This window comes from Sapajus apella, unplaced genomic scaffold, assembly GCF_009761245.1.
Source record: "Sapajus apella isolate SASKATOON/1434 unplaced genomic scaffold, GSC_monkey_1.0 scaffold233, whole genome shotgun sequence".
Lineage (NCBI taxonomy): Eukaryota > Metazoa > Chordata > Mammalia > Primates > Cebidae > Sapajus > Sapajus apella.
In genome coordinates this window covers 564,180-574,552 of record NW_022437173.1, presented here as the reverse complement: position 1 = coordinate 574,552, position 10,373 = coordinate 564,180, and the positions used below count along the sequence as shown (strand labels likewise).

At 45.5% G+C, this 10,373-nt stretch overlaps 1 long non-coding RNA gene across 1 annotated transcript; it reads right to left on the bottom strand.

Annotated features, from left to right (window-relative positions):
• Positions 1-8,881: 8,881 nt before the first annotated feature.
• On the bottom strand, positions 8,882-9,863 carry LOC116544855. The gene is made up of 2 exons (XR_004266067.1): positions 9,461-9,863; positions 8,882-9,111 (listed from the first exon to the last, which is right to left on the bottom strand). It is a non-coding gene; the product is annotated as an uncharacterized LOC116544855 (long non-coding RNA).
• Positions 9,864-10,373: the final 510 nt, after the last annotated feature.

The window sequence follows — 10,373 nt, the reverse complement described above, 5'->3', positions numbered from 1 at the left end:
TTTTTTTTTTTTGTATTTTTAGTAGAGACGAGGTTTCACCATGTTGACCAGGATGGTCTCGATCTCTTGACCTCGCGATCCACCTGCCTCGGCCTCCCAAAGTGCTGGGATTATAGGCGTGAGCCACCGCGCCCGGCCAAAAACACTTTCAACTTAAAATGAAAAACGATTCAGCGTTCAGTAGAGGTGGCCTACTACAATATGTCGTTTTACATTCGATTGTTTGAAATGTTAACTTAAATCAGACAAGAAGTAACCCTGTGATATTAGGAGTAGTACCATGGAAATCAGAAACAATCCACCAATCAGAACCCGGAGGGGCCGGCGCGGTGGCTCAGGCCTGTAATCCTAGCACTTTGGGAGGCTGAGGTGGGTGGATCACCTTATGTCAGACAGGAGTTCAAGACCAGCCTGGTCATCATGGTGAAATCCCATCTTTATTAAAAAAAAAAAAAAAAAAAAAAGAAAGAAAAAAGAACCCCGAGGATCCAGTCCAGGCGGGTGAGAGGATGACAGAAGGCGACATCCAGGACCCGCCCCGTCCAGGCTCCGCCCTTCATAAACTCACTCCTTCCTTCCCCTGCCCGAAGAGGACAATACACCTTAGGCCACACCACTTCCGCTGTTCGACCTGGTTTCCCTGCCAGCCTTCTTCCTCTTGCCCCGCCCCACTCACATTCCAGGCCAAGCCCCTACCTCTAGCCGGGTCCCCTCCCCAACAGCGGCCTTCATCCTCTCGCCCCGCCCCAACACCTGCGTAAGTCCCGCCCCCTCAGCCACAGGTTCCCTCTTGGCCAGATCCCCGCCTGCCGCCCAGAACCCGCTCAGACACTGTCCAGGGCCCCCAAAGCTATTCTGCAGGCAGCGCCTGGGGCTGACACAGGGAAGCCCAGATTTTTGCCGTCATGCATCAGACCTGCCTTCCGCAGCACACCATTCCTGAGTCCAGCCACAGCAAAAATCTAGGTGCTTTCGTAACGTTGAAATCTCCACGCAAGTTTGTGCAGTTGCCAGGGAGTCCCAGCTTCGCCACGGAAAACTCACAGGCCAGGTGGCTCTGCAGCTTCTGTATGGTTTTAGACCGTGTCCTCCACCTTTCAAGACCTTGTTGCCCTTTTCAATAATCCCAGTTGGCGCCTGCTGAGCGCCTCACCCTTCATCCACCCATGTTTCCCAGCTGTCAGCCCCTTGGTTCTCATGAGCGGCGACTCCACTGTGTCGATCTCTGCTTGGTGTGGTGGATGAGGACTACAAAACTCTTACTTTTTTTTTTTTTTTAAAAGACAGGGTTTCACCATGTTGGTCAGGCTGGTCTTGAACTCCCGACCTCAGGTGATCTGCCTGCCTTGGCCTCCAAAGTGCTTGGATTACAGGCGTGAGCCACCACGCCCGGCCCGCAAAATTCTTACTTTTATGAGAATTAGATAAACTGTTTTTGTATGACGTTTGGTCGTTTTGTTGCCTGAAATGGAGTCACAGTCTGCACCCTATGTTAAGAGTTCTTGGATCATGTGCAGTAACCAATTCAAGGCGAGTGTCCAAGTGCCGTGGAGAGAGTTTATTGAAAGCTACCAGTTACACAGTAACGCGTCCTCAGAAAGCAGAGGGAACACCTCTTCTTCAAGTTTCTTTTACATAGGGGTGTATGAAAAAGCTAAGGTATATCTACCTGCCGGTAGCTGACAATGTGACAAAACTTAGTATTTGGTTGATTTAAAGCTATTATTGGACTGGTATGGAGGCTCACACCTCTAATCCCAGCAGTTTGGAAGGCAGAGTAAGACGTATCACCTGAGGTCAGGAGTTTCAGACCAGCCTGCCATCTATAAAGCATACATTCTCATGGGATGTTGGGTTATCTCAACACTGTGTTTCTGTAGAAGTTTGTCCTTGCAGGTATTATTAAGCTGCTTTTTTTTTTTTTTTTTTTTTTTTTTTTAAGAGACAGGGTTTCACCACGTTGGCCAGGCTGATCTCGAACTCCTGACCTCAAGTGATCTACCTGCCTCGGCCTCCCCAAGTGCTGGGATTACAGGTGTGAGCCACTAAGCTGCTTTCTTTAACCATAAACATCTTATGGCCGTGACTCATGGGTGAGCAGTAAGGAATCTGTCTTGCTAGTTTTCATGGACTTGAACTTTGCCATCCTAGCTCTCTTGGGTTCCCACTTAACAGTTTATCCACTCATGCACCACAGAGTCCTAAACACCGTTACAGAAGACACCACTCTCCTGTAATGTATCTGACAGACTCAGCTTCTGCCCTGAGAACATAGCAATAGCAATCCTAAATGAAATATTAGGAAGTTTTTTGCATGTATACAATGAATCATTTGATATTTGCAGTTTTAAATTGGCTAAAATTACATACAATGAGGTTTTTTTTTTTTTTTTTTTTTTTTTTTGAGACCGAGTTTCGCTCTTGTTACCCAGGCTGGAGTGCAATGGCGCGATCTCGGCTCACCGCAACCTCTGCCTCCTGGGTTCAGGCAATTCTCCTGCCTCAGCCTCCTGAGTAGCTGGGATTACAGGCACGCGCCACCATGCCCAGCTAATTTTTTGTATTTTTAGTAGAGACGGGGTTTCACCATGTTGACCAGGATGGTCTCGATCTCTTGACCTCGTGATCCACCCGCCTCGGCCTCCCAAAGTGCTGGGATTACAGGCTTGAGCCACCGCGCCCGGCCTATACAATGAGGTTTTTTAAAATCAAATATTAGAAATATATCTTTCACAAATAGAATCTAATTACACATAGTTGAAGAACATTTCCTTATGTTGAATTAATATGAAGGAGTTCAGATTTTGGAGCTGATTTAGTGCTTTGCATTACACCCAATTTCTTCTTCTGATATTTTGATTTCTTTTGTGTTCATAGGCTTGTGAACCAAAAGTATGTAATAGGTCTCAATGAGCTTAGAAATCTATACTGTGAAGGTTAAAAATGCACCCATGGCCAGGCGCGGTGGCTCACGCCTGTAATCCCAGCACTTTGGGAGGCCGAGGCGGGTGGATCACAAGGTCAAGAGATCGAGACCATCCTGGTCAACATGGTGAAACCCCGTCTCTACTAAAAATACAAAAAATTAGCTGGGCATGGTGGCGCGTGCCTGTAATCCCAGCTGCTCAGGAGGCTGAGGCAGGAGAATTGCCTGAACCCAGGAGGCGGAGGTTGCGGTGAGCCGAGATCGCGCCATTGCACTCCAGCCTGGGTAACAAGGGTGAAACTCCGTCTCAAAAAAAAAAAAAAAAAAAAAAATGCACCCATGACAGAGCCTCAGGAGGTCCTGACGACGTTTGCCCAAGGTTTTCAGCCTGCAATTTGGTTTTACACATTTTAGGAAGAGATGAGAGATTAATCAATACATGTAAGATATACACTGTTTAGATCTGGAAAGGGGGAACACTGGAGTTGGGGGGCTTCCAGATCACAAGTAGAAAACAAGCAATCACATTCTTTGAGTCTTTGATCAGCCTTTCACTGAATACACAATTTATATTGACAGTGGGTAGAGGAATACTCACGTACGCGTTAGAGTGGCTCGGTGATTCTGCATTTTACATGAACAGTAGGGCAGGGGACACAATCAGATAGGCATTTGTCTCAGGTGTGCAGAGGAATGAGTTCTGTCCCACACCTGTGAAGATAAACCATCAGTTTACATTTCCAGGGTGAAATTCAACAGAACTATTTTAGAGTGAAGATCTTGAGCCACTGAGTTTGTGGGGGGAGAATGCAGCTTTCCTTATTTTTTTACTTTTCCTTTTCTTTGAGATGGAGTTTTGCCGTTGATGCCCAGGCTGGAGTGCAATGGTGCGATCTCGGCTCACCGCAATCTCCGCCTCCTGGGTTCAGGCAATTCTCCTGCCTCAGCCTCCTGAGTAGCTGGGACTACAGACACGCGCCACCATGCCCAGCTGATTTTTTGTAGTTTTAGTAGAGACGGGGTTTCACCATGTTGACCAGGATGGTCTCGATCTCTTGACCTCGTGATCCACCCACCTCGGCCTCCCAAAGTGCTGAGATTACAGGCGTGAGCCACCGCGCCCGGCCCTAATTTTGTATTCTTAGTAGAGACTAGGTTTCACCATGTTGATCAGGCTGGCCTCAAATTTCTGACCTTAGGTGATTCGCCCGCCTTGGCTCCCAAAGTAGTGGGATTACAGGCGTGAGCCACCGCACCCGGGTTGTATGTAGCTGTTTTTTTCATTCTCGTAGCTATCTTGGTTAGGAATAAAATGGGAGGCAGGTCTGTCTGATGCACTTCCCAGTTTGACTTTTCTCTTCAGCTTAGTAATTTTGATTTTCTTTTCACAACCTAGTGACACACAATGCTTTGTCGCAGTGATTTTTTAAAATACAGATTTCTCATTAATGTAGGGTGAAGCCCTACAGGGTCAAGGGGTGTCCCCTATCACTATGTTGAAGCGCTGAATCCAAGAAAGAAAGAGACAAGACATAGAAGGACAAAAAAAGTGCAGCTGGACTCGGGGGGCTAAGCCACTTACAAGTGGAGACAGGTGAGGCCCCAAATGTCCAGAAGCGTCTGTATTTATTGGGTATAGGTTGGGGGCAGAGTAGTGAGTGAGGTCATCTTAAGGACAGTGATAGGGTCAAGACATTCACGTGAATGATAAGCAAGGGGTTCACCCTCATTAGGTCACTGAGGAGGTGGGCAGCGTGCACTAAGGAGGCTGCAACATCTCTTATCTATGGGCAAGCTACCTCTGTCTATAGGATGCTTTGAGTCAGTGCAGCAGTAAGAGCTGACAGGGTCTACTGCCACCTGCTGGCAGCTTCCAATAATTTCTAGAGGAGAATGCTTTGAGTCAGCACAGTAGCTAGAGAGCTGACAAGTTATACAGCCACCAAGGTGCAATTATACCAGAGGGGTTTTAAGTGCTCAGAGGCTCGTGGGATTAACAACAAGAGGGCAGCCTTTCCCAGGAACTGGACGCAAGAAATTGAAACTCCCAGGAATTGAAATGCAAGAAATCACTCCTCCCAGGAGGAGTGACTCTTGTTCCAAGTCTGCCATGCATGGGTATCTTTATGATGCTGAACACTACCGCCTAGGCCATCAATTCTTGTCCAACTGTTTTTCCCTTAATTCATGCTCTGCACCATGTCTACTCTAGACATTCCTCCGAGTATAAGCAAGATATGCTTATATATATATATATATATATATATATACTTGTTTTCCCTTAATTCATGCTCTGTACCATGTCTCCTCTAGACATTTCTCCAAATATAAACTATATATATATATATATATATATATATATATATATATATATAACTGAGTAATAACGTATTCTTCAGCCACTCATTGTTCTGACTATAAACTAATATGAGTATACATACAGGATTATACAAAAGGAAATGGCTGAGTAGTAACAATATAAACTAAGATAGTCTTCAGGCACTAATTGTGCCAGGGGTCTGCTTAGCTGTCTGTGCTTGGTGCCCAGAAGGGGTGTTACCCACACTTAACAGTAAAGTCCAAGGTTCTGTCATAAACGAGGATAGGAAAGACTAGAAGATTCCTAGACAACTCCTGGTCTCAACAATCCTCCCACCCCAGCCTCCCAAAGTGCGAGGACCACAAGTGTGATACACTCAACCCAGTGGAGTTTCCATCTCAAAAAAAAAAATACAAAGCAAAACAGACATTAAGGTGCTCTATGGAATTATATCATTTGACTTTTTTTTTTTTTTTTTTTTTTTTGAGACGGAGTTTCACTCTTGTTACCCAGGCTGGAGTGCAATGGCGCAATCTCGGCTCACCGCAACCTCCGCCTCCTGGGTTCGGGCAATTCTCCTGCCTCAACCTCCTGAGTAGCTGGGATTACAGGCACGCGCCACCATGCCCAGCTAATGTTTTTGTATTTTTAGTAGAGACGGGGTTTCACCATGTTGACCAGGATGGTCTCGATCTCTTGACCTCGTGATCCACCCGCCTCGGCCTCCCAAAGTGCTGGGATTACAGGCTTGAGCCACCGCGCCCGGCTTTTTTTTTTTTTTTAAGATGGGGTTTCACCATGTTGGTCAGGTTGGTCTTGAACTCCTGACATCAGGTGATCCGCCCGCCTTGGCCTCCACTGGCTTCTTTTTTTGAAATGGAAAGTCTTCCGGGTGCAGTGGTTCACGCTTGTTAATGCCAGTACTCTGGGAGGCCGAGGCGTGTAAATCACATGAAGTCAGGAGTTTGAGATCAGCCTGGCAAAATGGTGAAACCTCGTTTTAATAAATAAAATAATAAAAACATCATACATATTAGTGAACCCAGCCAATCAACGCATTTATAACAGAGAGACAAATATATTCCAAATAAAAATGTCCAATTCTCCAGATAGTGTCATTTTCAGCTTGATATGGTAATGTGTTTGTGACCTTCAGGTAGAAATACATGTAGCATCCCATGTGCAATTCCTTATAGACCCAGCATGGTTCTTCTCCAATGCATTTTTTTTGGACTTGTACCTGATTTTCTTACCTGTTTTTATCTGAATCCACTGGGGAATGGCACTATTTTGCTTGTTTCTTGGCGAGGAATCGCTTAATTGTAAAAGTCTCATAAGAAGACATGGTGAGAAGTGAAGTCAAGGACACACCATGACGGTGGAGAAAAAAAGAGAAGAGGCTTCCCATCTTTTTTTTTTTTTCCTGAAGGAGTTTTGCTCTCATTGCCCAGAATAAAGTGCAGTGGTGTCGTCGTCTCGGCTAACTGCAACGTCCTCCTCAGGGTTTAAGTGATTCTCCTGCTTCAGCTTTCTGAGTAGCTGGGATTCCAGGTACCCACTACCATGCCCAGCTGATTTTTGTATTTTTAGTAGAGATGAGGTTTCACCATGTTAACCAGGCTGGTCTCAAACTCCTATTGTTTCTGCTGTTAGCTGGCAGTCCTCTTCATTGTGGCAGGAACAAGATTTATTTTTTTCTGTAACACTGATGTGGATGATCTGCCTGCTGCTGTGTGCATCACTGTAGGGTCCAGCCCTACAGGGTTCTGTGAGCCCCTCTGGGCTGGTGCGGAGATGAGAAATTGTAGAAATAAAATAAACAAGACACAGAGATAGAGAAAAGAGAGTTTGGGCCCAAGGGTTTACTGCTACTCAAATCACAGAGACCAGCAGTGGCCCAGAATGCCGGGATGCTCTCATTTTTATTGAGTGGCAAATCTGAGGGCAGGGTAGGTAGGGCGTGGTCTTGGTGGTTGGAGACTCGGGGCAGTGTAGATAGGGCATGGCAGTGATAGGGTCAAGTACATTACGCCTCATTCAGGTAGGGGCTTAGGAATTTCTGGCACCCGAAGTGAGGTAAGGGGCATAATGCATCAGCACTTTTTTCATGCTTATCAAGAAAGAACTACAACATTAAGATTTATATTACTATTTACTGATTACCTTTTCTAAGAAAAAAGGAATCAGGTGCAGAAGCAGAACATAAGAGTAGACATGGAATGTGCCCACTGAAGCGCAGCATCACATAGACAAAGTTAAGCCTCAGGATGTCTGCGGGTCTCCCTGACAGCCATCAGGCCTTAACATGAGAGCTTGGAGAAGCAGAGTTTTCTCCTAACTCCTCCAGGGAAGGAGACGTCTCAGCTATTCTCGACGTCTCCTTCCCTAGCTGGCTGAACAGCGGGCGCTTTCCCAGCACTGGGGCTGCTGCACAGCCAAGGCGCCCTCCAGCAGCCCTTATGCGGGTGTGACAGAGGGCTTAGAGCATCTTGCCTTAGTGTCATTCATTTCACAATGTCACTCCAGGTTCACACTTCCAACCTAAGAGGCATTAGTAAAAGAATTAATATCACCTATGAATAACTAATAACTACTACAGTTATATTTCTGGTTACTTTCTTCTTCATTATTTATACGGAAATAGGCTGAAGCCTTTTGCTCCTGCCTCAGCACTTGTGGGATCTCCCCCCTACACATCACTACAAACATTGTCTTCTCCCAACTCAAAATGAGGTATCCTTTTACACATGGCTGATTTCTTTTGGTCATTGTCCTCATAAACTTTTCATACAGCATCAATGATTTCATTATTTCTGTACCCGATCTTTACCGTATTATTTGAGAATCTTGCTCTGTCATCCACACTGAAGGGCAGTGGCATGATCACAGCTCACTGCAGCCTCAACCTCCCAGACTCAAGCCATCCTCCCACCACAGACTCCACAGTACCTGTGTCTGCAGCATGTGCCACCATGCCCAGCTAACGTTTGTATTTTTGGTAGAGAAGGGGATTTCACCATGTTGCCCAGGCTGCCCTTGAATACCTGGGCTCACGTGACCCACGTTTCAGCCTCTGAAAGTGCTGGGATCGCAGGCCTCAGCCACTGTGTCTGCTCTCAACATAAATTTGATGTTTCTTCTTGTTTCAAGTTTAGCAGAAATTGTACTGCTTTGACAGAGTCTCTTCTCAAACTCATGTCTTACCCTTCTGAGTGGCTCATAATAGAGCCTGTTCAGACATGTTTTTTTTTTTTTTTTTGAGACGGAGTTTCGCTCTTGTTACCCAGGCTAGAGTGCAATGGCACGATCTCGGCTCACCGCAACCTCCGCCTCCTGGGTTCAGGCAATTCTCCTGCCTCAGCCTCCTGAGTAGCTGGGATTACAGGCACGTGCCACCATGTCCTGCTAATTTTTTGTATTTTTAGTAGAGACGGGGTTTCACCATGTTGACCAGGATGGTCTCGATCTCCTGACCTTGTGATCCCCCTGCCTCGGCCTCGGAAAGTGCTGGGATTACAGGCGTGAGCCACCACACCCGGCCCTTTGTTCAGACATGTTAAAACAAGTTTGTACCAGTTTATTTAGGTGCTAAAGTGTGAAAGTCATGCACAATTTTCTCACAATACATATTTTAAAATAAACTTCTTGAAGACCACTTGTACTAAAAACCTGTATTTGAGAGGATATAAAAAGGATTGTAGATATTCGAGCGCCACTTATTTCTGGGATGCAAGGATGGTTCAACATATTCAAGCCAATCAATGTGATATACCATTTGAATGGAATGAAAGATGAAAAAGACATCATCTGAATAGATGGGAAAGAAGCATTTCACAAAATTCAACATTCAGTCATCATAGAAATCCTAAACGAGCTGCCTGGTGCACTGACATATGCCTGTAGTCCCAGCTACTTGGGAGGCTGAGGCTGAAGGATCGCTTGAGTCCAGGAGTTCTGGGCTGTATTGTGTCCAATCAGGTGTCCGCACTACGTTTGGCATCAATATGGTGACCTCCTCGGCGCGGGGGACCACCAGGTTGCCTAAGGAGGAGTGAACCAGCCCAGGTCACAAATGGAGCAGGTCAAAACCCCCATGCTGATCAGTAGCGGGATCGCGCCTGTGAATAGCCACTGCACTCCAGCCTGGGCAACATAGTGAGACCCCATCTATTTAAAAAAAAAAAAAAAGAAAGAAAAAGAAAGAAAAAGAAAACCTAAACAAAATAGAGAAGGAAATTTGCCTCAATAATATAAAGACCATCCTTGAAATTACCACAGCAGAAATAACATCAAAACAAACACAATGCTTTTCTTGTAGAGTCTTATGATGTAAGTATGCTCTCACTCCTTCTATTCAATAAATACTGTTGTCCTAGCAAGAGTAATTACAAAGCAAGAGAAATAAAACTCATTCAAATCAGAAAAAAAGTACAACTGTATTTGTTTGAAGATGACATGATCTTCTGTGTAGAAAATCACAGAGTCAACTAAATTCCACTGGAACTAATGAACACATTCAGCGTATTTGCAGAATACAGTATCAGCACCAAAAATCAGTTCAATTTCCATACATCTACAATAAAAAGTTTTAAGAGAAAATTAAGAAAGTATTTCCAGGCTGGGCGCGGTGGCTCACGCCTGTAATCCCAGCACTTTGGGAGGCTGAGGCGGGTGGATCACGAGATCAAGAGATCGAGACCATCCTGATCAACATGGTGAAACCCCGTCTCTACTAAAAAATACAAAACATTAGCTGGGCATGGTGGAGTGTGCCTGTAATCTCAGCTACTCAGGAGGTTGAGGCAGGAGAACTGCCTGAACCCAGGAGGTGAAGGTTGCGGTGAGCCGAGATAGCGCCATTGCACTCCAGCCTGGGTAACAAGAGCGAAACTCTGTCTCAAAAAAATAAAAAGAAATACATAGGAATAAAGGTAAAAAGATGAGAAGTTTCTACCTTGACATCTACAAACATTGATCAAAATGATTAAAAATATATGTAAATGGGCCGGGCGCGGTGGCTCAAGCCTGTAATCCCAGCACTTTGGGAGGCCGAGGCGGGTGGATCACGAGATCAAGAGATCGAGACCATCCTGGTCAACATGGTGAAACCCCGTCTCTACTAAAAAT